The sequence below is a fragment of the Chanodichthys erythropterus genome, chromosome 11 (assembly GCF_024489055.1).
Source record: "Chanodichthys erythropterus isolate Z2021 chromosome 11, ASM2448905v1, whole genome shotgun sequence".
NCBI classification, from domain to species: domain Eukaryota; kingdom Metazoa; phylum Chordata; class Actinopteri; order Cypriniformes; family Xenocyprididae; genus Chanodichthys; species Chanodichthys erythropterus.
The window spans coordinates 35991655-36014837 of record NC_090231.1 but is presented as its reverse complement, the minus strand read 5'-3'; the positions used below and the strand labels follow the sequence as shown (position 1 = coordinate 36014837).

Sequence of the window (23183 nt, the reverse complement as noted above, 5' to 3'; positions counted from 1 at the left end):
ACATTTTGAGGTTGAAAAACAAAATGTTGTGCTTTTTGTAAAATAAAGAAAACTAACATGATGCGTGATCTCTCATCTCCCTCTGAACGAAGTTCAAATTTGATAGTTCTCAGAAAATGAACTGTAACTTAGTGAATACTAATCATAAAAAAATTATACTTGTGTCTGAAAAAACGTTGAAATGTCAGGTTTTAAATCGTGTAAGTCAAATCGAAACCAAACATTCTGTGTTTATGTAATCTGTATGAAAAAAGAGCCATGTCAGAAGTCTGTGATTCAGCTCCTTATCCGCTAATGCGGCCACGCCCACGGAGGGAGCGCTATTCAGACACAAATTCAGTCAATACATGCATTCATCGTCTCAATCGTGTATTTATTGTCTTGAAAAGTGTTTTGAATAGCCATAGTTAGCGATCTCTGGCCTCTGTTAGTCCAGTTAGTTCCTGGATTGCCTATTCTTCTTTAACAGGCTTCTCAGGTGAGAAAATTTCATTTCATGATTATAGTGACCAAAATGATCACAGTTATCACAGAATCCTGTTCAAAAAGTAAATTCATCAAGTTTCATGTGGAAAACCAGCAAATAACAAATAAAATTAGCATCAATATGTACTTTTTCTTTACATAAACATTAAAATAATAACATTAAAAATGATGGGCAGATTTTAAAGGAGTGTCTTACAACAATCTACAATGCACAAGTTCAAATAGAGTTTTGACAAAAAAGTCACATATTTCAGCCTCTAAATCATTTTTATAAAAGTCAAAAAAGATAAATTACTGACATTTATAATGCACATTAACCTTTATTATTAATAGTATGCGGTTCATGCAGCTTTACAGGGGGTATGGTTTATCTAAATGAGATGTAAATTAGCCCTATTGTCACTCCCAGCAGGTGAGAACCGGTGAGAACTGCAACTTTAGAGGCGTTTTTCTCCCTATAGAGCTTTCTTGAATGCCTCCCTTCAAATGGCCACAACTTCTCCAAACATTATCAGATTTCGATGTGTCACATATTGTTGGAAAGCTTGGAGACTACACTTTCAGAATCTGTGAATAACTCAAAATGCCCCAGAACCGACTTGTGTCCCTACTTTCTGTGACTGGTCACATATAACAGAGAAATCAAGCGATAAGGGGAGACAGGTGAGTGCAAATGAGCGAATGTGCTGATTGCAAAACATAAACAGCTGTGCGCACACACAAGCGAACACAATGACTGGGAAACACAAACAGCCACACATTAAAACAAAAGAAAACAGAAGGAGAATCAAACCCGAGTCCCGACAATAATGCCCTACCTTTTCTCATGTTGGCGACCAACTTTGATGGTTAAAGGCCCAAAACAATCCATTCCAGTTGACCAAAAGAGAGGCTTATACAAATGAATTCTGGAAACTGGTAGATCAGCCATTCTGGGAACTGAAGGCACACCTTTCCACTTTCTACACTCAAGACATGTTTTTTTATTAACTGTGACCCCCCCCCAGAACCCAGTATTTGTGACAAAGCTGGGCGAACACTCTTTGTGATCCTGGATGGCACATAATTGAATCAAATTCAGCAACCAAAAGTTTGGTAACATGATTCTTAGGGTCTAAGACTATCAGATAAATAGCTTCAGGATCCAAATCCTCACTTCGACAGATTCGTCCACCCACTCTTATCAGCTCTGTAACTGGATCATACTCGGGTACTAGTCAACTAAACGACTGCATCAGGGAAATTCATGACCATCTTTAAGCAGTTTATATTCCTCAGGGAAATCTTCCATCTGGGCTCAATGCAGCAGGTATAATTCAGCTTGCATTTCAGGAGGTTTGGTCTAATCTCCTGAGTCCAAAGGGAGGTTTTCAACTTTTTCTGCAATCAAATCAGACTTAGAAGAGTTTGCTTGTGCTTGATTAAGTCCACAAAACAAAGGTTTTATCCCAACCTCCTCGGAAATTGAAGCTGGAGATTTTGGCCATTGCTGATGGCAAATATAGGAAGGTAGGTCTTTAAAACCAAGAAATTGTAGCAGACAATTCAGCAAGCCTCTTGCCTCAAGTGATGTCATCTGCTGGATTACTTACAGTGTCAACATATCTCCACTGATCCGGTCTAGTATATTTAAGAATCTCCATGATGCGGTTTGCCACAAAGATTTTGTACCGGCAGGATTCAAACTGGATCCAGGTCAATACAGTTGTAGAATCAGACCAAACCAAAGTGTTACTGTTTCAATATCAAAGGTGCTGATAGCTCAGGAGACAAGGGAGGCTCGTATAGCCTCCCCCTCCCCTGAGAAGTTTTCATGGGAGGAGGTATGGGTTTCTGAGCTGGATGGGGCTCTAGAACGGGTACTAGGCAGAGCTCTGGGACTGGATGGAGTACAGGGAGAAGTGGGCTCGTGGGCTGATGAGAACTCTAAGGCACAAACCAATGCTAGTTTCAATAAGGGCACTGCAATGCTCTCTGGGATTGGAGCGAGCACAGAAACTCAGGGACAGGAGCCAACACTGGAGCAGACTTAGGAGCTGCAGTCATTTCTGGGCTCTCAACAAGGAAGATTGTCATTTCTGGATCCTGGATGAGGAAGGGAGTTAGAGGCATAGTGGTGGCCATTATGGCTAAGGGTTCAGATTTGGTGGCCATTTTGACTGAGGGCTCAGGTGTGGTGGCCATTTTTTTTTGGCTTAGGGTTCAGACATGGCAGCCAACTTGGACAAGACTCTGGAAGGTCGGCCATGATGGGACGAGACTCTGGAAGGGTGGCCATGATGTGACGAGACTCTGGAATGACAGCCATGATGGGATGAGACTCTGGAATGGCGACCATCTTGGGTAGAGACTCTGGAATGGCGGCAATGCCCGGGTGAGACTCTGAAATGACGGACATCTTGGTAAGAGACTCTAGAATGGCGACCATGATGGGACGAGACTCAGGAATGGACAAAGGTGACTGTGGCTGAGTGGTGGTGGCTCCATGATAGCTGCCGCTGGAACTTAATAAAGTTGATTGTCCAAACCACACCAACAGATGGTCTTTAAGGAGTCATCATTCCAGTGTCCAAGATTTGAGAGCTTGAGGAACTCTTTTTTTACATAGTATCAAATGGAAAATACAGAAAACAAATCCAAAAACAAAGGCAAAACACACATAGCCTTGACATTGAGCTCCTTTTGCAACAGGTTTGCTAGCTGAGCCCCAGTCTAAGCAGCACACAGTTCTAAAAGTGGAACAGAAATTGTCTTCTTTGGTGCTACCCTTGAGCGAGCCATGACTAGAGATATAGAAATCTCACCATTTCCATTAATCAGATGCAAGTAGGCAACAGAGCCATATGCCCTTTCAGAAGCGTCGCATAATATGTGAAGCTCTCCGATGACTGGATCTTCCCAGTTCTTTCTTGGACCATACCATCGAGGTACTTGGATCTTAATCAAATCTGGTAACTCTCCTTCCCATGTCATCCAGGCTGCCTTGATTCCCTCTGGGATATCTGGATTATCGCACCCCCTAGTAGGCTTCATCTATGTCATGAATGGAACGATGAAACCCAGAGGGTCATACTGACGAGCAAGTATCCAATATAAAATCTGCAATGTTAGGACAGTATACTCCATATCTGGATATACAAGTATCCGATATATAAAACCCATAAAGTACAATATATTTGACTAGATGATGCTTGTAACTTAAGGTATCCTGCAAGCAATGCCAACTGAGTCCAAGGATACCTTCACATGGATCTATGCAGTCATGAATTAACCACAGATCCGTGTCTACCGCTATTTCCTCATTCAAAACAAAGATGATGGGCTCAGGCCCATTCTTTAACTCAGGAGATTCAGGCTTCTAAATTGTGCGTTGAGGCGGCCATTCAGGATGTTAACTTTGAAGCACATCCTCGCACAAATTTGACCAGAGGACTGGTACTTATTGGTGGATCTAAAAGGCGCTTACTTTCATATCCAGATAGCCTCCCTCATCACCAACTATTCTTGAAATTCATGTTCGAGGCGGTGGCTTACCAACCTACAGTCCTCCCGTTTGGGCTCTGGCTCCATGCTCTTTTACCAAGAGACAGACAGGAATCCACGTCAAGAACTACCTCAATGACTGGTTAGTGTTGGCCTGGTTGGAGCACGACCTCTGTGCACACAGGTCCCTGCTCCTCAGTCAACTGGAGCATCTTGGGCTCAGAATTAACTCGGCCAAGAGCTTCCGGTCTCCTAGCAGGTGAGTTGCATTCCTGGGGGCAGTTATCGACTCAGCCCAGATGCAAGCCTAACTCGCGCCTGAACGCTCACTGAGTATTCAGCGGCTAGTGGCTTCTTTCAAAGTAGAGGCTTTCCTTCCCCTCAAAGCTTTCCAGAGTTTGCTGGGCCTGATAGCAGCTTCCTCCTCTGTGGTACCATTGAGCCTGCTCCGCATGCGACCCCCGCAGTACTGGCTAAAAGCTTGAGTCCCATCTCATGCTTGGTGTCAGGGACTTTTGGGCCTCAGTGTGGACTATCACTGTGTCACAGCTGTGGCCCCTTGGAAGGACCCTTGCCTATATCAGACTGGCGTCCAATTGGGACTGACCTCCAGAAAGAAGGTTGTCACGACAGATGCCTTCAAATTGGGTTGGAGAGCTCTGACCAAGGGCAGATGGTCATTCGGCTCCTGGTCCAGCCTGGAGCCATGCCTGCATATCAACTGCATCGAAATGATGGCGGTTTTGTTGGCTTTCAAAACCTTCCTGCCAGCCTTTATAGGTGGTGGTGGCCTACATAAATTGCCAAGGTGGCCTCAGGTCGTGGACTCTTTATAAAATAGCCAGATGCCATGGCCAGGAATAGCCTGAAGCTCGCCTGTACGCTTTTCCCGTGAACGCTCTGGTCCTTCAGGTCAACAGACAAATTAGGGAGAGTAGATGCTTGGTTCTCCTGGTGACTCCACTCTGGTGAAACCAGTCGTGGGTTCCCCGAGTTGATACAGCTGTCATTGACTGCTCCGTGGCCAATTCCACTAAGGAAAGACTATCTCTCTCAGGCGTAGAGCCCTTTGGCATCCCTAACCTGATTTGTGGAGACTGCATCTGTGGTCCTTCGATGGGAGCCATTGCAGCTTCCTGTGAGGGTGGCAAACACTACAGTGGAGGCCAGAGCGCCATCTACAAGATGCCTCTGTACCCTTAAATGGTCTGTCTTCTCCAACTGGTGTACAGTCAAAATGAAGACCCATCCTCTTGTGATATATCGGCCATTCTGTCCTTCTTACAGAAGCTGCTGGATAAGGGGAGTACCTCTTCCATGCTCAAAGTATACATGGCGGCCATCACAGTGAATCACGCCCTCTGGGCTGGCCAGTCTGTCGGAAGGAACAACTTTGTCATGAAATTCTTGAGGGGAGCCAGGAGACTTAACCTGCCTCACCCTCATACTGTCCCAGTCTGGGACCTGTCCATGGACTCTATTTCTAAAAACCACCCTGCTGATAGCTTTAGTGTTGGTCAAACATGTGGGTGGCATGCAGGAGCTCTGTTTGGAGTTTGGGCCTAATGACTGTAAGGTCATCCTAAAACCCAGGTATGGATATGTACCTAAAGTGCTCTCTACTCCGTTTAGAATGCAGGTCATTACTCTGTTAGCTGTCCCCGCCTCAGAGGACGTGCAGGGTGCTAACTTACTTTGCCTGGTCTAGGCCCGCAGAACGTTTGTGGAGTGCTCTAGCCAGTATTGGCAGTCAGAGTAGCTCTTGTAGCTCTTGTACCAGCCTCGTGGCGTTAGCCCCTCTAGTTAGCCTATGTTCCTAGGGCCATTGTAGTAGTGCCCTAGGACTGGGCTTGTAGGACAGCATCTGTTCTGTGCTTATATCATTCCCCAAAGTGTGATTTATGCAATGTGAGAGACTGTTTTGAAAGGGAACGCTCCGATTACTAATGTAACCTTGATTCCCTGAGATAATGGGAATGAGCATTGCTTGCTCTGCCATGTTATACAGCTTCACATGGGTCAACGCTGCTGCTTCTCAGTCTAAAGATTCTGATGAAATGGCATTTGCCACCATTTTATATAGGCAGTTGGCTGTGCCTGTTTTGGTGGGCTGAAATGCCATAGGTTTGTGCAACTGCACAAATGTTAACAAATCAGGCTTTAGTATTCTGAGAAAACAGAGTTTACCCCAAAGTGTGATTCACACAATACTAGTTCATCTTATTTCAGGAAACCAGGTTACGTTAGTAAATGGAGCATTTCCAAATTGTAATCTTTGTTTTTATTATTATTGCATAAATGTGTCTTTGTTCATGAAAATACACTATCCTTGACAGTAAATACATCTACAATTGTATGAAAAAATTCTGTTTCAAATAAATGTTATTGACTCAACCTTCTATTCATCAAAGAAAATATTAAGCAGCACACCACATTTTCAACATTGATAATATTAAGAAATGTTTCTCGAGCAATAAATCAGCATATTAGAATGATTATTTCTGCTTCACCCCTCATTAACATGAATGGATGTCTGGCCATAAGAGTTCATGGCATCATACTTGCCTTCGAGGGTAAACACTCATTCATACACGTTACGCAAGTTCTGTTGCAGAACTAGGGCGAGTGCTTGTGCGCAGTCATTAACCCTGAGGTTCCAGCCATCCTTGTGTATCTCTTCCCCTTGTGTGAACTACTGCACTGAAGTATTTGTATTTGTGAATGTTCATGTTACTTGCCTGGGGAATCCAAGCACTGCCTTAGCTTGGCATTCATTTTATTGGGTCTTCAGCCTGTACATCACCTGAAATCTCCATGACCTTCTTTGAAAATCAGTTATATGAATATAAATTTGGAATCACATGATGGTCAGTGAATGATGAAAGAATTTACATGATTTTTTAAAATGCAATACTGAATAGTCTTTTCATACTCTCTTCCCTAAGGAACATCTCCGGCTTATTAGCCATGTCATAGCACTCTCCAGAGCTGAAACATGTTTCTAATCTGGGCATATTAACCTGAAGCTCTGCTCCACTAAATGAAATGAATGAGGGAACATGTGATTTGGGATAAAGACTTGGCCTCATTAAGAGAGTTAATGTAGACCCTTTGTTGAATTGTCACCAGTCAGAAATCTTACAGTGAAGACAAAATAACTATATTATGCACATCACGCATATTAAATGCAGTAGCAGTTACTTAAAATGATGAAAAATGATAAAACATGATTAAAGTGATCTGAATCTCACCAGAGAATTTTTGAACTAACCCTAACCTTGATATGACTTTGATATTAAATTGATTTTTTTTTTATATAAATATCTTTATAAAATATCTGACTGTGTTATGTTAAGAAAGTAATGATGAGAAATAATCTTTTCTTTCTGTTAAGAAACAATCTTTTAAAAAAGTTTTAGTATATCATCTAAGAAGTATACGTGGCATTCTCATTCATTTCAATGGTTGCGTGGCTGTTATTTTAATAGTGCATGGTATTTAAGATAAAATTCTTTTGATTCAAGCAAAACATTATTTTCATTTGAATAAATATCATTTAATGATCAGATTCCTCTAATAATACATTTTTAAATGAAATTAAGTGCCTGAAGATTTTGTAATACTGCAGCATGTAGAAAATTGTTGACAAAAGGAATTTGAGATTTAACTTGAACTTGTGACAAACATACGTAACTTGACCTGAGACTCCTAGATGCAAACATGTTTTCTTGTGACCTTCTGATCCTGATCTGTAATGTAAAAGTTAGCAGACAAGCAAAAATACAAGTTCACACAATTTAAGAGCACTGTTAAAGCAAATCAGGTACTGGCAAAAATATGATTAATAATGAAATTTTTGTTTCATTTCAGCAGAAGACATACTTTTGAATATTCGTCATTGCAGAATAATGCTTTTTGCTGCCAAACTATGTAGTTATCAGCAGAAGCTAATGCAGCCATGCTAAAAAACTGTCACGGATTCACCAGGCTCCAACATCACTCCGAAAACAGTTCAAGTCATGTCATAATTACCGTTGGCTCGAGATGACAGCATGTGATGTTCTATTCAGAGTTGTTCACGTCCTCAGACTGGGAATTATGCATTTCTATAGCACCACTATCAATGCCTAAAAGAATCTGCAGCAGTCAGGTGGTAGAGCTGTCACGTGGTACTTGTAGGAGCTTTCAAAAAAGTCCCATCTTACAAACTGTAATTACGTGATGAGAACGTGAACGCCTTTTAATCCCAGGATACTCTGCACGATTTTTGGCTGTCCCAGATGAAAGATTGCCATCGTTAAACAATCATGGTGATTTCTGTGATTGTAGCTCTTAATCGGTGGTTCTATGTCGTACAGTGAGAGAGGTTCAAAGACTGCCGTTTCCCCGTTGGTCTTGCAACCAAAGATGTTGATCATTTTCTGACAGTGTCAGAAATTCAGCATGATCATCACACAGTGTATTTGCTGCTACGACCTACGTCTACTGACCAGCCAATTCACAAGTTTACATTTACATATAATTAAGCAAAGTGAGAGTTATGCGTATTTTGCATGCTGTCCGGGGGAGGGCTCTGAGCTCGAAAATGTTGGCCCGAACCCAGAGTACTCCACCCGTTGTTGTAGAAGTAGATAGAACCGAAGTGAGGAGAAGGGGTAGAGGAGGGATGCTGATGAACAGAGGTAAGTCTGCTGTATTTATACCTCTTGTCATGGTTGCATTGATTAACTGAATGCTCTCCACCTGAGCTAATTAGGTTAATTATCTGCACTTGTTCCTTCTGAACTTTGTTAATAAAACATCATTAAAAATGCGACATGAAATCAAAACGACATGGCGCTAAAACTTAAAACTGCTTACCTCAAGCTCTTTTCCCTTCTTCTTTCGCCGCTTCCTTTTTATTTTCAGCAAACATAAAAACTACAACTGTCAAAGTGTGATTCAACATGGTGTTTTGTTTACCACTAGCCCATGCTGATGGCGTTTTATTCTCCTATAGAAACTTGCATCGGAGCGTACGATTCAATAGGTGTCATCATCGTACAGTCTATTTGCATGTCGTACCCATGTTTAGTAGATCCATGTCGCACAGTGTGATAATGATCTTATAGGATTGCTAAAATCCTGCAGTGTATCCAGAGCTTTACAAGTAATTTCAACATCAGTATTGATCACTGCCACCTGTCAGCAATTACTGCACTCATCAATCCTGCATATAAGCACGCACTCTGCACTCAGTCATTTGTCTGGTCTTATATTGGACTATGAATTACTTACCTGTCCACTTACCTAAGATATTTACCTCCCTTAAGTTCTTCAAGTTCCTGTCTTCTTGTCCCTTCATCAGTTCTCCAGCTCTAGTGTTCGCACTAACCCTGTAAGACAAAGACATTGTTTGTTATTCAGTCACTCAAATGGCAAACAAAGGTGTGTGTGTGTGTGTGGATATATTTACCATATGAAGTTACATCCTCTATCTTCACCACTGAAGCATTATACTTGCACTGCTCATCGTTTGTGGTCTATACTCACCTGTTTTTGGACAATGTTCAATAAAGCATTGTATTAACCATCTCTCTCAAGTGTGATATCTCCTAACACAAACTCTGACCTTAGCTGTGTCACAATTCAGGGGCTGCAACCTTCGAAGGCCACATTTGAAAGCCGATTGCATCACCGTGACATGACGAAGGCTGTCCCAATTCAAATGGTCCATTGAATGTGGCCTATACCGTCCTCCTTTCCCCGGGCCGTGAAGGATAGAATGAGTGGATCCTTCGCAGCCTAGCTTAGCCGGTGATGACATTATTTATTATTTTTTCCCAAAGAAAATTGCGGGTGATAATTATTCTGTGGCGGTGAGGAATACACTTATAAATGTAAGTATTGTGTTTTCATTTACTTTAATTGTGTCTTTCTTTCTTATAAACGTAAACTTAACCCTTGTGTTACCACTGTGCAGCTTCATTTGTTAGGTGGTCTGAGGCAAAATTTGTTCTAATATTTTGTTTTGTTTAGGGAGCAAGGAGCAGACAGCAGAGTTAAAATGAGGGCTGAAAATGAGTATTTATTAACCGGGGCCAAAAACTCAGTCAGTGTGACTTCAAGGTAAGGCAATGACCCATTTGTAATTTTTCCACTAGGCTCTCTTGTGTATTATAACAATTAGCCCTCACCCTATACAAAGCCCACAACAATAAGACAACCAGTAGATAAGGCAATAGTCTTTCACTTTGTTGTGTTTTTGTAGTGCTGGAGTATTTTATATGCATGTACTGCTGTCATATTTTCTGATCTTTTCAAGATTGCATCCCGTCTTAATATTTTTCATAAGTGTTTCCTTTTTCTCTTGTTTTAGGACAATTCTGGAGAAAATGCAGGTCACTCCCTTGCAGGTAAAAAAAATAAAAAAAATAAATAAAAAAATCTGACAACTTTAAAGAAATACAAACTATGCAAATTAATAGACACATCTTTGTTGGAATTTATTGTGCTGTTGTTGTTGTCAACAGGCTTGCTTTATTTGCTCTGCCTAAGGACTGCAAGTGTCCTGGGACAGGTGGGGGAGTGAGTAGGAAACCCACTTGCTGCAACTTGGCCATGAATTGTCCTCATGGATGAGGTGCTGGGACAGAGGCATTCCAACAACCTCCCAGTCCTCATTGCCTCCATCCCCGAGGACACACCAGGGCCACATTCAGCAGTGGATGGCCAAGATGAACAGGAACCAGCACCAGCACCTGCCAAGAGAAAAGGAGGCAGAGGATGAGCTGATCAAGCTAATTAAGGAGGACGTGAAGTTTCAATGAGAGACAGGAGAGGAGATCACAGGAGAACAGGAAGAGAATGGACAGACTTTTTTCTCTTCTTGAGAGAGTGATAGAGAAATAAATTTTGGTTATGTAAACTAAAATTTGTAAATAAAACAAAATCATTCTATACATTACTTATTTTTGTTACATAATTTATAATTTGTACATAAAAATAAATTGTTCTATACATTTTTACTAACTATTTACAACATAAATTCAAGATCAGACAAAATAAAAGTTTAAATTAACAGTACATAAAACAGACTGGAAGAAAACATCTGGGGCCAGTTGCACAAACATAGCCATTAAGTTAAGACTGTTTCTTAAGAACTAGAATAACCAACTAGCAGTTAGTTAGGGGTAATCTGTCTTACTTTCCGGTTTCAAATTAAACCAATCTACGTTTTAATGTAACTGACTTAAAAAATGTATGAACAGTCTTAAAGAAAAAAACTGGTCTTAGTGGTTTATGCAACCGGTCCCTGTATGTAGACTTTTATTGAGCTGAGCAGGGAGACCCTGGTGGTGCTGCTGGACCTGGATGGGCTGCCACAATAGAGATGCTAGTGGGACATCATTTTGGATAAGTGCAAATTTCCACTGTCCACTGTGTTGTCTACCAACAGGTTTGCAGGGCTGACTCAGTAATAAATAAAATAAATTAGATCGCATCCTCAAAAATCAAACCATAAAACATTTTAACATGCAACGTCATTCTATGACTGCAGAACTAACCTGCAGCGGCCCTCCAGGATGAATCTAATATCCATGTGTAAAAAGTCAGTTTTTCATAAAAAGTACAATATTTGCCTCTGAGATGAAGTGGAGTTAAATATCTAAAATATTTCATATTTATAATACTTATAATACAGAGTAAATGTATTTTGTTACATTCCACCACTGGTTATTGAAAATATTGAAAATGAAACTAACAAAATGTATTGTCACAATATTAACAAATTGTTGCTAACTGCGTCCTGGGAGTTGTTCAATGGGATGGTCTGTTCTTGTCGCCTAGCAACTGTGGAAGCTACCATTGATGAGCAGCAGTAACGTTTGAACTGGACATTTTAAAGTTATATTCAACTGCCTAAAAACAAAACAGGGTTGAAAACCTGTCTAAAAATGGTCACCTTGGTCCATGTATGTACATAATAAAGGGAAGAACTATATATAATCGCATGTTGCTAAGGTTTGAACCTTTATTTAAATTTTTTTCATTTGTATCCATAACATACATTGGATTATTCAAGTAAATCGAAACCCAATACTTACATTTAAAAGTGTAATCTGGCAACTTCTCTCTAAAAAAAAAAAAAAAAAATTGTCGTCACCGGCGTGATGAATTCTGGGGTAGCCAAGGCTGCGAATGTTCCATCTGTTGTATCTTTGGCTTAACCCTGAAACGAAGGCTGCATTTGTTGGCGCATTTGAAGGAGCCTTTGAATTGGGCCAGCCTTTGTTGCGCTGGGGTTATGCAATCGCTATACTGTCTACTTTAACAAGTCCTTGAAAGGCTGCATCGAAGGACGCGGCCTTCGAAGGATGCAGCCCCTGAACTGGGACACAACTCTAGTGGACATGAATCAGTGATCTAGATTAGAGTGCAGAACAATTGGACTGAAATGCTATCTTTCCTTTTTATGTGTTTTGTATTTTTCATTGCTTACACCTCCAGTGTCTGTCTCTTTTATCTTGAGTAATCTGTGAATGAGATCTAAATGTCACCCTATAGATGAGTCTGTTCAGAGGTGAGCTGAAATCAATGCAAACCATCAGCCAACATTCCTCGCACTTCCTCTTTGCCTTACTCCATCTCTTTCTCCCTTCTTCACCACATGAAGATTTACTCCTCCATTTGGATAAAAGACTCCTCTGTTTGCATAGACCCTCCTCTACAACTGCCCAGCTGCCCATCTGGGATTTCTAGCCAGTGCTAATGCAATCTCAATTAGATGTCAGTAAATATTTATCCTCACAATTGTGACCGTAATGAAAAAAGGGTCTGTATCTCATTAAGAACCACTGCCGTCTGACTGGTTTTTAATGAAGAGGTCACCAGATTGTTTTAGATTAGAACTGATGGGCTTGAAATTGCTTGTGCTTCTGTGATCCAGTTTCTGCTTGATTCTCTGAGCCATTGACATACAATGAGGAGACAGAATGCTTTGAAGAGTATTGTGGTTTATTATTTAAATGTATTTATTTTAGTATTGATTTCTTGTGATTTTAATGTAATTTTGTGAATCTACGTCCCTGAGCTCAATAAAAAACGCAACCAAGGAGCAAATAGAACATCAACTGATCCCCCAAGCAAGGAAAACCTTGGGTTTGGTTTAAGATAGTGTGCAGAAGCAGGAATAAATAATGTAATCAAAGGGAACCTCAGGATGTGTTGTCAGATGTCCTTCCTGCAAAATCACTTCACTAGCACTCAAGATGAGAGTGAGAGACTTTTCACTTTTCACTTTCACATCTTCTGTTCTTCTGCACAGTAACCATCGTATTTCAAATCATTTGTCCACTGATCCAAGAAGACCACTGAACCGCATTATGAAACGTATTATTAAATTCTACTGATAATAATACGAAATAATAAAGAAGATTTACATATGTTTATTAATATTATTATTCAATTGTACTGATTATACTTTTAAATTTTGAATAATAAAAAAAGGGAGCAAAATTTTAAAATGAATCCAAAATTTAACTGATATAGCATACACGCATACTCGCTTTCACACACAAAGCAGTGTAGATTTATGTTCATTCATCAGCAACCGTTGGCACCTCGTGACCTGCATGGCTAATGGAGTCTCTGCATTATTAACAAAGCTCTTCATGCTGTGGCTCTGCAGCTGCCCGCACGCCGGCCTTGGCAATGCCAGCTAGCCCCATGCTACACAGAGACCCCCTGTCATAGCTCTTCTCAGCACTGAAGCGCTACAGTGCATCAAAAAAGCCAATAACTACTTAGCATTTGTGCCAGTGTCACACTTTATTGACTATTTTTGGGACTTGGCCAATGAAGTTAGTGTTGTGTGCTTGCTGTTAGCACAGCTTGATGGTGGGCTACATAATTTTAGGCACTGTGGCCATAGGTTTCACTAATGGATCTGCCCAGGCGATGAGCTCAGTATAGTGTGACTTCAAACGGCTTGCAGTACCATCAAATATTTACCAGCCATGCTGCTTTTCCACCTGCTCTCCCTCTGCTGGAGCGTAGCGGAGTGCGTATGATCCAGCAACATCCCACCGTGTTCGCTGTTTTTGACCGCTGCTAGGAAGAATGTTGACCTCGGTTCCCCTGCAGGGACGGTTTGCAGGTCTCTAATGAACAATTTTGGCCACTAAATATGTGATGTGATCGTATCAGTTTCTTTTTTTGAGCAGCAGTTGAGAGCATGGCAAATGTTATGTTTGGCTTCAGATCTGATCTTTAACTTGATTTCTTTTGACTGAAAGCAAAATAGCAGTGACTTCCTTTTAGAGTGATATAATAAAATTGTGTCATGTGGCCCAAGTCAAAATAATTGCATTGATATATATATATATATATATATATATATATATATATATAATATATATATATATATATTTTTTTTTTTTTTTTTCTTGATGTTTAAAATCAGACATACTTTTATTGTATGTGTTCATGCATATTCTGATAATAGGGAATATTATCCCTATTATTCTGTATTATTCTATAGTTCTGCCTTTGGGAAACTGATGTTTCTTAGTGCAGTTAGAGCTCCTTCTATGAAAAGTAAACCGCACAGGAGAAATTGATACCACAGATTCACTCTCTCAGTGAATTTTGACATTATCTATATCACATCGTGAGGTAGTTTACAATAGCCAGGCCTAAATATAGGCTATCATTTCATTATATATATGTGTGTGTGTGTGTGTGTGTGTGTGTGTGTGTGTGTGTGTGTGTGTGTGTGTGTGTGTGTGTATATATATATATATATATATATATATATATATATATATATATATATATATATATATATATATATATATATATATATATATATATATATATATATATATATATATATATTAATAAATTGATTGAGGAATACCAAGAAGGTTGATGTCTAATACGTATTATATATAAGACTAAATGTTTGGAAAATTTTTTCAAGATCGAGTTATGACATTTTGATTAAACGTTACGAGGTTACGTTATGACGTAAACAATGAAATGTTTACAAATGTATATGTGGATGAATCATTAACTACACGACCAATAATATGTATTTAAAAAATAGATAGGATTAATTTTCAATTCATTCCAATTTCTCAAGCTGTTTTCTGCCATGCATTTTAAATTTGATATATATTATATATATATATATAATATCCCTTAAATGCATACCTCGGGTCTTAAGTGACCCGGGACGTCATTCACTACCCTCCTCCTCGTTCATTTTTTAAAGTTAGACATCAACCTTCTTGGTATTCCTCAATCAATTTATTATAAAGAATATAACAAGAAAAATTTTTTAAAAATAAAATTGTAAAAGAATGCCTGTTTTTGTATTTATTTTTTGTAAAAATTGTATAGGGTCGCTAACGACCCGAGGTGTGTATGAGTGTACGTATATTTTTTCTGCACAACAATAATTGCATTTTAGATGACGGAATAAGTCCAATTCACCTTTATTCCACAAGGTGGCAATGTCTGATACACAATGCTGAAGGGACGACTCATTCAGACAGAAAACGAAATAATAAGAAAAACATGAAATGGCTCAGCGATTAACTGCAGAGCAAATACTGAACGCAATCAAATATGACTGTAACTGTCACTGGATGGATCTGGTGAAGCTGTTAGTGATCGAAATATTGATTTTGAAGATGTTGAAAATAATATAGTTTCGAGAATACATTTGAGATCGCGAATGGATTCATATTTTGAATTTACTGGGAAATGAGCTCTGACAAGGACAGTGATGATGGCATAAAATATCTGCTCAAACCGAGCCCTTTCAAGCTCCAAAAGGTAACAAAATATGATTTATTTTATTCTTTTGTAATTGTTACTAATTACTAATTGTAATTGTTAATATCAGAGGAGTTTTATATTATCACGACAGGTAGAGATCCTTCCATGTTAGATATTGATCCGGGTCGATAAAGACCCGAATATGTAAGAATGATTGGTGAAACAGTCATGCATTTAAGGGTTAAATATATTGTCCACGTCAATCTATCGTTCTCAGCCGGCGCTTTACATTGCATAAAATATACTCTAAACAAATTGTGATTGATTGCTTTACATGCCATACATCATACTCTCGTGTCATATAATCGTGTTTTTTTGCCTAGAATAAGTTGGTGTGGACCAGACCTTTTGCCAGTTAGTCAAAGGAGTTACTACATGAGACTTGTGTATAAGCGTGGTTCTTTCCCGAAATAATTTGCTCCAGTTTTACTTGTTTCCTTGTAGATTTTACTTATATTCTGAGTCATATAAACAGCAAAAACAACACACACACAAAGCACCTGGGGCATTTTGGTCAAGGAAGAGTCTGAGCCATGCGCTAAATCAACATGACTGAGAGTGACATTAAGAAAGATGAGGGAGTCCAGAGGAAAGATGAGAAAGCTGATATACAGTAAAATAAAAAATGCTTCAGGCTTCTTGAGGCTCGCAATAGTGCACTTGAGACAAATACAGAAGGACAAATAATTTAAAACCATACACAAAGCTGAAGAAAATAGTTTGTCATTTAGCTTAAAAAAACCATTGCATTATGTTTACTTAAAATTAGCATGAATATTGCAGCAGAAGTCATGTAGCATACTTGAATTTTGAATATCATTTTGACATTTTAGCATTAAAATACATTCACAATAGTGTTAAGTTAATTTACATGTGTTCTTGGCGACAGCTAATAAAGGTGGAGTGATAATGCTAATATTAAAATATGTATATAAAGTCAGACCCTCATTTAGCTGAGTGAAGTACCAAGGGGACAAAAAAAAAAAAAAAAGAGCAGAAAGCCAATAAACAAAGACAAAATGGTGTGCTGAGTTTGGATTCAGCATGTTAAATCAAAGACAATTACAACTGCGCTGCTCTGTCCCATGTTAATGAGCCCAGCACTGAATGAAGGGATGAATAAATCATTGTTTAGAAAACACATTTGAGGCTCCCGCTTTTCAGAGCCTCGTGTGTATGACTGTGTGTTGATGGACCAGCGGAGCATCGCAACAAACATCAAAGCAGCTAGACAAAAGGGATTCACTCTTATATGTTCTCCCCTTTTTAGGGCTGTGTGTAAGGTTATAATGACAATGATCTGAAAGAGAAAGAGAGAGAGAGAGCGAGAGAAGGGAGGGAGGGAGGGAGGGAAGAAGGCAGTCGGTACAAGGCGCAGTTGAGGAGAGCGAGAGCCACAGTATACAGAGCAGTGTATAAGACGATGACGAGAGACACGCAGTGAAGGTGAACGGAAGAATAAAACACGAGGGATTGTGAACAAACAGAAGACAAAAACGGCACATGACGGGGGAACTGGATTCACAGCAAGGCAGCTGAGTCCAGCTCATGATGAATAGGATCCGTTGCAGACTGCAGGCAGGGGTTGTGTGAATGGAAGAGACACTAGATCTGTAGATAGCGGAGACAGAAGTGCAGGGGATGGTTGGGCTGCATGGGCTCTGTTGTTGGCATCGTTGCTGCTGTCCTACACTGCTGCGCTCGAAACCCTTTCAACACGCACAGATATGAGCTCCAAACACTCATCTGACTGGATCCCTTACAGGTACATCAGTTTATTGGTGAGCTTTTGTGTGTGTGTGTTTGGTTGGAGAAGACAGGTGTCTTTGATAGGGGATAGAGGATGATGAATAGATAATGCTGGCAGGGCTGCAGTGCAAAGGTGACAAAGGTGATTCTCTTGTCCTTGTCTGTTATCTCTTGTACTCTTGGGTTTCTCATGCAGCACTCAGAGCTATAATGTGAGTGTCCAGTTGTCTAGTTGCTACTGAGGGTTTGTTTATATCAGCTGGTCTGTCATATCATATAATATAGGACTCAATGGTAAAGATGGCCCGATGGCTATCGGAGCCAGTTGACGTAACCGTCACTGCTGCATTGTCACTGAACTTTGTCTTATGGCTGTGTATATGTCGATCACGTATGTTTATCTTTTTATGCTTTGAAAACTTTTTTAACCTTTTTTTTTTTTTTGTCACTAATGTAATGCTATTTAGTTGGCTAGAATATGAGATTGTGTTGATTTTGTGAGAATTTGAAGTATAAGTTATTGAATGGGTAATGTTTCAGTTATGATTTGCATTATATTGTGGTATATTTTCCAAAAAGGTGTGCTTATGAATTTATAGCTTTGATAATAAATATAGCTGCTGTATTTTTTTGCTCAAAATACAGTAAAACAGTGAAATTTTGTTACAGTTTAATATAACTGTTTTCTATTTTAATATATTTTCAAAGTAAATGTATTTTATCATTCCAGTCTTCAGTGTCACATGATCCTTCAGAAATCATTCTAATATGCTGATTTGGTGCCTAAGAAACATTTCTTATTATCAATGTTGAAAACAGTTGTGCTGCTTAAAATATGTGTGAAAACTGGATTCTTTGATGAATAGAAAGTTCAAAAGAACAGCATTTATTTAACAGCACTGTAAACATCTTTACTGTCACTTTTTATCAGTTTAATGCATGTATGCTGAATATTTTTAATATAAATTAAATATTTTAAAATAAATATAAAAAGATCTCACCCCAGTTTTATGAATGCTAGTGTTAATAGTTATTATTTTAATTTCATATTTTTATGGAACATATAACAGTACTATTTTTTATTTTATTTTTGACAGGGCAAATTTTGAGTTTCATATACTGCAGATGCAGCTACAGTTTGAATGTCAGCATGTGTATTTGTTTCCTAATGATTTTTTGCTGACTGACTTTGTGACACTTCTTGATGAAACCTTGGTATTAGATTGTAAATTGAAGAAAAAAAATGTATAAAGTCACATTAGATAAATAATAGCTTTCCCCAATATGGCTCATTTCTCATCATTTAAAATAATTTGCATATATTTTGCTTTATATTTTTACTGACTTGTATTTCCATCTGGTATGGACAGTGATTATCACTGGAAAAGGTACCAAAGCAATGCTTTTGATTTGTGTTTGCTGTTGGAGGCTGTCTTGTTGCTGCCCCATTGTCATGGCTGCACTGCCTCCTCTGCTCTCTCATTGGCTCTTGGTTGCTATAAGTTACAAGCCTACTTTCCTCCACTCTTTCTTTGAAAGATTACTTAAGGGAGCACTTGCCGCTTGTTGTAGGGAGCTAAAGGTACCGCTCGACCTACCCTGGAGGGTCTAAGCCTGTCTCTATGGGAGTGTGTTTTGTTTGTGAAGATCTGCCCTCTCCCACACCCCAGTTTCCTGTGTGTGAGGTCTGTGATTGTGACCGAATGAATTTGAGCAATCTAATGAGCTTTTGGCACTGAAGGAGCTCAAGGAAACCATAATGGAAATTTTTGTTTTGAGAGATGCATACTATTTGTTTTATCTGTACCTGTAAAAAAAAAAAAACTCAAATGAAACAGTATCTCTCAGTTATTTGTCGTATGCATTAGTGGGATTAAAAGGAGTGTGATTTGAACCTTTTGAAAATACTGACATCATTTACTCACTCTCGTGTCATTCCAAACTTGTAAGAATCTTCTGAGAAACACAGAACAAGATGTTTGGACCCCATTGACAACACTGGACCGCATAGCTTTCATTGGATGGTTTAGTCATACAGATTATGAATGTCAACGTCTCAAACCGTTCTATCGTTCTTTGCCAACATACCAAAGATTGCTATTAGTCAGCGATTTCACTATGAATATTTCTCATCACAGAGATCAACTGATTCTAGATATCCACATTAAATGCATAGTTTTGTGACGTACATCTTATGGCTCATTTGTATCTATTTACAGAGGCGTAAAGAGTACCTGAAAACCATACTTGAGTAAAAGTACAGATACCTTACAGCCAAAATGTCTCCATTACAAGTCACCAATTCCAATACGACTTGAGTAAAAGTCTTGGAGTGTCTGATTTTAACAGTACTTAAAGGTGCCATTGAATGAAAAATTGAATTTACCTCAGCATAGATGAATAACAAGAGTTCAGTACGTGGAAATGACATACAGTGAGTCTCAAACACCATTATTTCCTCCTTCTTATATAAATCTCATTTGTTTAAAAGACCTCCGAAGAACAGGCGAATCTCAACATAACACCGACTGTTATGTAACAGTCGGGATCATTAATATGTACGCCCCCAATATTTGCATATGCCAGCCCATGTTCAAGGCATTACACAAGGGCAAAACGTCTGGATGTGCACAGCTGAATCATCAGACTAGGTAAGCAAGCAAGAACAATAGCGAAAAAAGGCAGATGGAGCGATAATAACTGACATGATCCATGATATTTTTAGTGATATGTTTAAATTGTCTTTCTAAATGTTTTGTTAGCATGTTGCTAATGTACTGTTAAATGTGGTTAAAGTTACCATCGTTTCTTACTGTATTCATGGAGACAAGAGAGCCGTTGCTATTTTCATTATTAAACACTTGCAGACTAGTCTGGGAAAACCCAGCCTGATCTGCCGGCGATTTGATTTCGCTCGGCAACTCAGTCTGGAAACCCGTGCATTGACTTCTGCTGCGCTGTTACACTTTTGTGGGAACCAATCACAGACGGGCTTATCCACCTTGCTCGCTATTGGCGGGTATAACACGATGACGATAGAGAAGCGACGGCAAGCAGCTTTCAAATTCTATCTGATCTACCCGCCTCTCCAAAATAACAATGCACAATCACAGTGACGCCGATTGTGTTAAGCATTTACCTTATCTGAGAGAAATGTAGCAGAATGTTGATCCGACAGTCTCTTCATAGGAAGATTACAAATGGCGATTAATGACACACAATGATTCTCTGCTGTTATTTTGGTGGTTTGTTTCACGATGTGAGTACAGGACTCTTTTACTTCAATGCCCCTTGATGGTAGACAATATTTTTATTATTTGCTCTATATGTTTCGTCTCCCTGCTTCTTGAATCTTGCGCCGCCTGAGCTGACTGGAATTCTTTTTGGTTGTCATGACAGTGACGTAGTTTAGGGCGGCTATATTCTGCGTTCATTTACACTGAACCAGAACCGTATCAGAGTCGCCTTTTAACCTCTCGACGATGCTGAATGACTTCTTTAGTTAGCAAGGCAAGGCAAGGCAAGGCAAGGCAATTTTATTTGTATAGCACATTTCATACACAATGGTAATTCAAAGTGCTTTACATAAAAAAGAATAATAAAAATAGAACATAAGGAATAGAAATAACAGTAAAAACAGAGAATTTTGCTATCTGGATGGAAGAGCTAGGAAGTCTCAGGGAGTTTGTTGTTGTTGTTGTTGTAGTCCATCAGAGTTGGATCCAAACGGATCTATTCATCAGAGCAGATCAGAATGGATCTTCCTCATCCAACAGGACTGCTACCTGTTAAGGCACTTCAAACTTGATAAACATAGTTTCAATCTCCCCTTTTGCCAAGACACCTCGAACTGCACCACACAGCCCTAATCCCCCTTCCGGAGATATCTTACCTATGGAATGCAGTTCAAATTTCCCCTTTGGAAATTTCCCCCTTTGGAAAGTGTCCTGACTGTAATCCAGAGATATCTTAACCATGCACTACAGCTTAAATTTCCCCATGGTTTGTCAAATTTACTCGAGCAAACAAATTGCTCGAGTGGGTGTAAATACCGATCACTTTCATGTTTTTTTGCACAACCTGCAAAAATCGCTCGATGCTGATTGAGACACACGGTAAACCTGTCTTTGGTTTTCGCATCGCTCTGCAAAGTACGTCACCCGGATCGTTGATCTGATTGGTTGAAGGACTATCCAATTGCGTTAATAATGCTCGTTGATCACACCTCTTGTGCAGTAGGAAATACATAGCAAACTCCCCAGACCAATGTTCAATTTTAAATTGAGCTTGGTCTGGTGATAGCCAGACTACTTGCAGACTGTATAATTCAAAAACACAACTTCATTCTTTATAAATCTCTCCAACAGTGTGTAATGTTAGCTTTAGCCCGTTAGCCACAGAGCATATATCCTCAAACTCATTCAGAATCAAATGTAAACATCCAAATAAATACTATACTCACAGAAATTGATGCATGCATGCAGCATGAATGACAAACACTTTGTAAAGATCCATTTTGAGGGATATATATGCTGTATGAACTTTGTTTATGCTGGTTAAGGCAGCCGAGAGCTCGGGGGAGCACGAGATTTAAAGGGGCCGCGCACTGAATCGGTGCATATATAATTATGGCTCAAAATAGGCAGTTAAAAAAATTAATAAAAAAAATCTATGAGGTATTTTTATAAGTTTAGGTGTCCCCTAAACTTCACAGACACGTTTAGGGGACACCTTAGACTTATATTACATCTTGTTAAAACTGGTTCTAGGGCACCTTTAAGTATTTTACTCATACTGAATGTAGGCTCAAAGATGCACTTGTCCTCTACACATAAGAGACATGCTAGTGAATATAAGAAACAATTGAATTTGTAAGATAAGAAATTTTCATTTTCTAAAATCTAAATAAAACTGAACACCTCAAAACTGAAATAAATGAAGGTTGACACTCTTAAACATATTTAAGCACTCAAGTCTCAGTAAAGCTGCACAAAAAGGCCATATTAAACCAATATCCTTCAAAAATTCTCATCAATACAGCAGATAAATATAATAATGTTAAGTGAAATTAAATAGTCAAAGTACTTGTACTGGATGTGCTGGTTTCAGCCTCATTACCAGCTGCAGTCATGACCTCATTTCCTAAATCAAACACCTGCGATACAGCAAATACCTGCTAATGCACTTGCATTCACGTAAAGTAGCCTTGTTGACAAGTTTGCGTGAGTAAAACGCACAAGATACAGTGCATTCAATGCTCTTAGATGGCGATATCGCTTCTTTATAGCAGAAACAACCTGCTGCAGAAAAAGTTAGGTGCCATGCAAAGTCAAGTCACCTTTATTTATTATAGCACTTTATTTCAAATTTATTATAGCGCTTTATTTATTTAATTAATTATTTAGTGTCATTTATTCCGTTTAATTCAATTCAATTCATGTTTTGCTCTCATCTGATAGTGTCAGTGTAGTCAAATTACTAATATTACTGAATAGTAATTTAAATATTCTTTTAAACACTGACTAAGCAAGCCAAAGGCGACAGTGGCAACGAACCCAAGCTCCATCAGGTGACAGGAATGGAGGGGGAAAAAAACTGAGCTCTGTCAGTGTGCCAAATCTCCTCTTACCTAATGAATG

General features: G+C 39.1%; 1 protein-coding gene and 1 long non-coding RNA gene across 2 annotated transcripts in view; both read left to right on the top strand.

Moving 5' to 3' along the window:
• tub (TUB bipartite transcription factor) overlaps window positions 1-23183 on the top strand; it is a 145233-nt gene that overhangs the window by 72948 nt on the left and 49102 nt on the right. The window lies entirely within an intron of this gene.
• Window positions 9959-10752, top strand: LOC137030522 (uncharacterized). The gene is made up of 3 exons (XR_010896421.1): window positions 9959-10077; window positions 10328-10364; window positions 10482-10752. It is a non-coding gene; the product is annotated as an uncharacterized lncRNA (long non-coding RNA).